Here is a 6,891-nt window from a genome sequence, read left to right as displayed (position 1 = left end):
CCTCCTTGGGTTTCCGAGGCAGTATCACTACGGAAGTAATACTGCCTCGGAAACCCAAGGAGGGGTCACTATGAGTCGGGTTTGACTCGACGGCACATAACAACAACAACAATAACATATATAATACATAGGGATTTTAATTTGCATTATCCTCAGCATGATGTCTGAATAGCACATCTTCTAGTAGTTCTTAGAACTCCCTCCAGACCACATGAGGATAAGGGAATGATTTTAGAGTGTCTTCTTAGAAAAGTCTCTCTCTCTTATGACAGGTAGTTAGATTCCAATTAAGCTTTTATTAAAGCAATATTTCTCTAATATAGGTTTGGGCATCACTGATTTAGAGCAATGGAGAATAAACAAATTCTGCACTTAAACAATATGGAATCAGATAAAGCAGGAGGTTTCCATTCTTCACATATTTTCTTGTTTTACAAGGCCTAATTCTCTTCTACTTTTCATGTTTCTATGTCTGTTTTACTTTTTTTTTTTTTTTTTCTATTTGGTACTAAGAGGTCAGAGCACATTTGGATTATATACTTAGTTATTTTGGCTTCTTATTCTAAGTTCTCTCTCTCTCTCAGCACTGTGCTTCACCTAGCAAAGGTTTTGAAACAAAGTGTACAACATTGTGAGACTATGGTCCCTAATCACCCTTCTGGCCTAAAACTGGTTTAACTCCTGTGGCTTCTAGCCAAACAATAGACAGGCCTACAAGTGAATATTTACACAAGGTACATACCCTCTCTAGAACAATCAACCATGCAAGGTCAGAAGGGCAGCATTTGCACAGGAAGCTCAGAGAACAGGAATGCATAGGAAAGAAGACATAGGGAAAAGGTTATGCCACAGGGAGGAAGTGGAAAGAAAGCTGTTACATGATGAGGATTGCAATCAATGTCATGAAACAAAATGTGTATGAACTGTTGAATGGAACACAAATTTGTTCTGTAAACTTTCAACCAAATCAAAATTAAAGAAAAAGAAAATATAATATGGCACCAAACATTCATGGCATGGATGACTACATGAAGAGATGAATGAACAATAGTATCTACCCACATGAAATCAGTTATCACCTGTAACCTGATTCCCAAAGCTATATCTCTGGTCTGGACATCTCTCCTGAACATAGAAATGCTATGTAATGCTGTTCTCCAATTTGATGCCTTCAAATCACTATAAATTTTAAATGATGTTTTACCATTAAAAAATAATTATATACTCTCAACTTAATGTCTAAATGTTATTTACAAATATGAAAAAAATATTTTTATTTTCTCATTCATAAGTAACATATGCTCTTATTCAAAATTTAATGAATAGAAGAAAATGAAAGAAGACTTTACTATTTCTCAAATTAAGGATAGTTTTGTCACTCTCTGAATTAATGAAATAAACGATCGTAGTATCATTAGGGGCTTCACCTCTCTTTTTCCCTCTCTTTTAACTTGTACTAATAAATTAGAATATTCTTTAAATTCTTACTCATAGACTTCACTAATTCTTCCTTTCCATCACAGTCTTAGAGTTCATTCATTTTTTATTATTTTTCTTCTGAGTTACTATAGATAAGACCCGTAACAGATAGTCTTATCTAAACTTGTCTAATTATTACTAATCTTCTTACTAGTAACTGAAATTCTACTTAATACCTAATCACTATACTATGTAAAATCCTTTAATGTTGAAATGGTTCCCTCAGGATAAATATCACCTCCTGATTATTGTTTTCCTTTCATACCACTTCTCTTGTCTTTCTAGAAAACAATCTACTCTCTGAACCATACTTTCCTTTACCCCATGATCTTCCCAAATGATCTTCCCTCTTCCTGATATGACACCAATAACTCAAATTAAAAAAAAAAAAAAAAAAAAAAAAAAACTACTATTTAGCCTTTAAAAATTAATGCTATCTCCTTTGTTTTTGTCTTATTATGTGCTGTCGAGTCAGACCCGACTCATAATGACCCCTCCTTGGGTTTCCGAGGCAGTATCACTACGGAAGTAGATTGTCCCATCTTCCTTCCAAGGAGTGGCTGGTGGATTTGAACCTCTAGCCTTCTGGTTAGTAGTCAAGTGCCTTTGCCACTATGCTACCAGAGCTCACACACACACACACACACACACACACCCCTTAGAATTAGAACATTGATTGTCTGGTATATAACCAATATATAACAAATGCTCAATAAATTAATGGATGCTATGTGATGTAATAGCATAATAAAATATATAAAAATCATGTTCCTGAGAACTCTTTCACATTAATGTCACAAAAGCCAATTAGGATGAACTGACTTTCTAACACAATACAAAACCAAAAAAAAAAAAAAAAATTCACTTCCATTGACTCAATACCAGCTCATAGTGCTCCCCATTGGTTTTCTGAGGTGGTAAATATTTACAGAAGTAGATTGTCCCATTTTCCTTCCATGGAGTGGCTGGTTGATTTGAACTGCCAGGATTTGGGTTAATAGTCAAATGCCTCAGGCACTGGGCCACCAAGAGTGGTTGTTTAAATTTGCATCATTACTTTAGATAAACTGGCAGTATACCTAAGGTACTTGACTGCTAACCAGAAGGCTGGTCCAGCCACTCCTCAGAAGGATGGTTGGTGATCTACTTCCATAGTGATACTGCCTTGGAAACCCAAAGAGGGGTCGCTATGAGTCAGGGCCGACTTGATGCACATGCTGTTGCAACAACAAATATTCATACAAAGTTCTCAACAATTATTTTTATGTATAAACTTATAAGTGTTTTGTAAATATATTATTACATAATATATTAAAGCTGTTTAAAGCTGATGCAGTTGGAAGTTAATAGATTTGGCTTCTAGTTATTGGTTACCACAGCAAGTTATATGATCCCAGAGAATTACGTTAAACTCCTAGAATCTTATTTTTTTCAAGTACATTTTAAGTGTGTTTAGCTGCTTGACTAGACAATGTCTTAGGCATTTTCTTGCTCTCATTTTTGTTAAAGTAAATAAAACTATAATTTAAAGAACCTTAGAATTATGCTTATGTTTTTTTTTTTTTTTTTTCCTTCAGAGTAATGGAATGTGAAGAGGTTTATAAATATCAGGCACCTAGTTTATGAAGAAGATTCAAGAACAAAGAAGTTTCCTACAGAAGAACAATATAGTTTTTGAGGAGTTATAATATTTTCTTTTCTATATTTTACATTTAGTCAAATCTTTGTAGAATGATTCTCAATATAGAAGGAATCCTATTTAAATAGAAAACTGATTTTACTTCTCAATGTATCTATGACTCAAATAAAATTAAATAACATTTTACAGCTTAACAATCTGCATCTATAATTCTGAATGCTATATAAATTTAAGAAAAATATATAATAGCCATTGCTGCTATGGTGACATATTTCTGGAATTTCAAGGAGATGCTGAAAATTTGGTAAATCTTTGTTCTCTTTAAAATTATTAATAGTATATAGGGTCTTTTATCTGAGAACATTAATCTTTTCTTTATCTAGCAATATTAGATAATATAATAAATAAATGTAGGTAATATAAGACAAATATAAATAATACTATAGATATATAAGAAATAAATAACACTCCAAATTTAAGAAAAAATATAAAGATACTAAGCTGTTTACCAAACCAAACTCACTGTCATCCAGTTGATCCCGACTCATAGTGATCCCTCCTTGAGTTTCTGAGGTGGTATCTCTACGGAAGTAGATTGCCCAACCTTCCTTCCAAGGATTGGCTGGTGGGTTTGAAGCACCAGCCTTCATGTTAGCAGTCAAACACCTTAGGCACTGCACCACCAGAGCTGCTGTTTAAGACTCAGTGATTGGTGATTACTGATGCTTAGTCCAATGAAGACATATTACAGTGAGACGTGGGTTCTTTTATGTCTAAGTTACACTGCAGTGCCACATTATTTGTTTAAAAGTTTCATTAACATGTCTACTATAGCATAGATGAATTCTAATAGGAGCTCTTATGATTCTCTAATAACTCAATTGCTATTATAAATAATTAAACAAGCCACCAATCATCCAATTATTTATCATTGATTGAACATATATGATGCCAAGAATAATGAATAAACAGGCACAGATAAAGTGAATGAATCTTTTCATTTATTATAAATTTTTGTTGCTAAGACATTTAGTAAGACTTGATTTAAAATAAGAGATTTATAATAAGTATATTGCAAATCTATTAGTCTATCTCTTTTATAAGGTGGAAGTATATGGTAAATATTTATGAAATTTAGGTAAAACAAGATTATAAGAACTAAAATATATGCTGAAAATATGTAAATATACAGTCCAACTATAAGAGTAAGAATGTGATGGGACTGTTTTGTTTTTCTGGGTCTTGCTTCTGCACTTGACAGGCTGCAGTCTTATCACTTTTCTAACTCCTTTTAGAGGAAAATATTTGAGTTCTCCTTCTCTGACAAATTTCCATTTTATAATGTTTCAGTTATCACAGATTTTACTCTATTGCCAGGGCCAAAGTGAGGGAAAGATTACTGAAGAAACTTTCTCTCCCTCTAGAATTTTCCCCTGGCACCTAATATCATTTATACTTTTGATATAATCTTTACCGTTACATAATGTCAGAAGGTTGTTTTCAGAAGGCACTTTTTTCTTGTCTGAGTGTAGAGAAGATGAAGGCATTGCTATATGAGGGCTATGTGAGTCAAAATAATGTCATGGGTGATTTTATATTTTTAAGCATGTAGAATTAAGCAAATAATAAGTTTGTAACTATCACAGAACTAAAGTATTTTTTTTTTAAATTGAAGTGTCTGTTAAAATGAAGATACCAACATATGGGATCCCTAATCCATTAGCTCTGGTAGCATAGTGGCTAAGACACTTGACTGCTAACCAGAAGGCTGGTGGTTAAAACCCACCAGCCACTCCTCGGAAGGAAGATGGGGCAATCTACTTCCGTAGTGATACTGCCTCGGAAACCTAAGGAGGGGTCGCTATGAGTCGGGTCCGACTCGACGGCACGTAACAACAACAATCCATTAGCAGTTGTTATCAAACAAAAAGGGAACATAACTTTTACAGATATATGTCATGTATTTTGCTAAAAATATATAACTGGATTTCTGCCCATATTATAGATCTAACTGATATAATGTTCATAATATCAATATTTAATTATTTTTCTGTGTGGAAAATTTGCTAACTCCTTCTATTGAAAACTAACAACCAAAAATTATCCATGGTAAGTGAGATGGACTTAAAAAAATCCATCTCAGTCAGTTATTTTCCTTGAAAATGAAAATTCATTTGAGGTAACATGTATCCTTTCTGCTATAGAAATAACCTCAAAACCTCTTTTGACAAAAGAACATGAGTTGTACTTGAATATTTGAAATCCCTCAGTTGTTATAATTTGGAGCTGACTCGACAGCACCTAACAACAACAACAACCTATGAGAAACTTGATAAATATTTCAAAATAAACTGACCTCGATATAGATGAATCTATAAAGTATGTGGAAAAGATTTATAAAGTTTTATCATTAGGGCGCTGATTTATTACAATTACACATAATGAGACGGTGAAGTGGAGAAGAACTCTTATCAAGATTTAAGGTGTATTGCAGGGTCTTACATCAGTGTTAACAGCTGAGGTTCTGGAGTCAATATACTTTGATTCCAATTCCAATTTCTCATTCATTAGACATGTGATCTTAATGAAGATTACTGTAACAAGGGGTGGACTTAGGGTTCTTTCTGGATCCTTTCCAAGGAGCTCTGGTGGTGCAATGCCTAAGACATTTGACTGTTAAGCAGATGGTTAGCAGTTCAAACCTACCATCCGCTTCACAGAAGGAAAATGGGGCAATCTACTTCCTTAAAGATTTACTGCCTTGAAACCCCAGTGGGGATCATTATAAGTTGGAATCTACTGCATGGGAATGAGTTTGACTCCTTTCTACCAAAACACTGAAATAAAATGCTTGCAAGTTAATGTAGGACTTTCAAAAGATGGACTTAAATCTACTTTTGTAACTTTAAGTCACACTCACCTTTATAGAATTAAAATGAATGAGGATGAAATAACCACACAGGAGAGAGGCTCCGAATTACAGTGAGAGACACTCTCTAGACTACTCTTCACATAGATGTGGAAGAAGGAGTGGCTTTCTCAACTCAAGTGAGAGAAATTTCAAAAAGCATTGTGGATGTTGGGTTATTTGAAATTTAGTAGATACAGTAGGCTGGTGATTAAAACATGTCTGCACAATCTAAGGACAAAAGGTTTTGGATATCCAATTGAAGAGCTGACCAGAGAGGAAAAGAATGAACTGCATCGAGAACAGATTGCATTACCATTATGATAGGGAAAAACTAACAACAACAACTATATATATATATATATATATATATATATATATATATATGAATGAATGGTGAGTATATTTATACATATATCTACACATGAATTTACATTTACATTTAGATTTTATCATCTATATGATTATCATGTATACATATATAATATTTTATTTATATAATGAATCGAATATGAATGGATATGGACCATGTCACAGAGAAGAACAATGAGCTGATGATATTTTAAATTCCATTAAATCAATTAAATGGATATCCACTGTGTCTCATTGAGACAATAGGTAACAACACTTTTATTAGAAATTGAGGGAGAAGTCAGAAGTAGTGAGCCAAGGGAGATACATCATTTATATTCCAATATACAAGCACATGTTTTCAATAAGGCAAGCTCAGAGGAACCTACACATGTACTCAGTAACAAGGAGCTATCTTTAAGTACTCACTGAGCTAGAGAGAGTCAGAAGCAGATGATTAAATCAGATGTTAAATAAGGACTTTCCAGCCCATTATCATGTCCCCATCTCTCTG

Source organism: Orycteropus afer, unplaced genomic scaffold (assembly GCF_000298275.1).
Source record: "Orycteropus afer afer isolate SDZICR_OR568_19922 unplaced genomic scaffold, OryAfe1.0 scaffold00138, whole genome shotgun sequence".
NCBI lineage: Eukaryota > Metazoa > Chordata > Mammalia > Tubulidentata > Orycteropodidae > Orycteropus > Orycteropus afer.
This window is presented reverse-complemented; position numbering follows the sequence as displayed.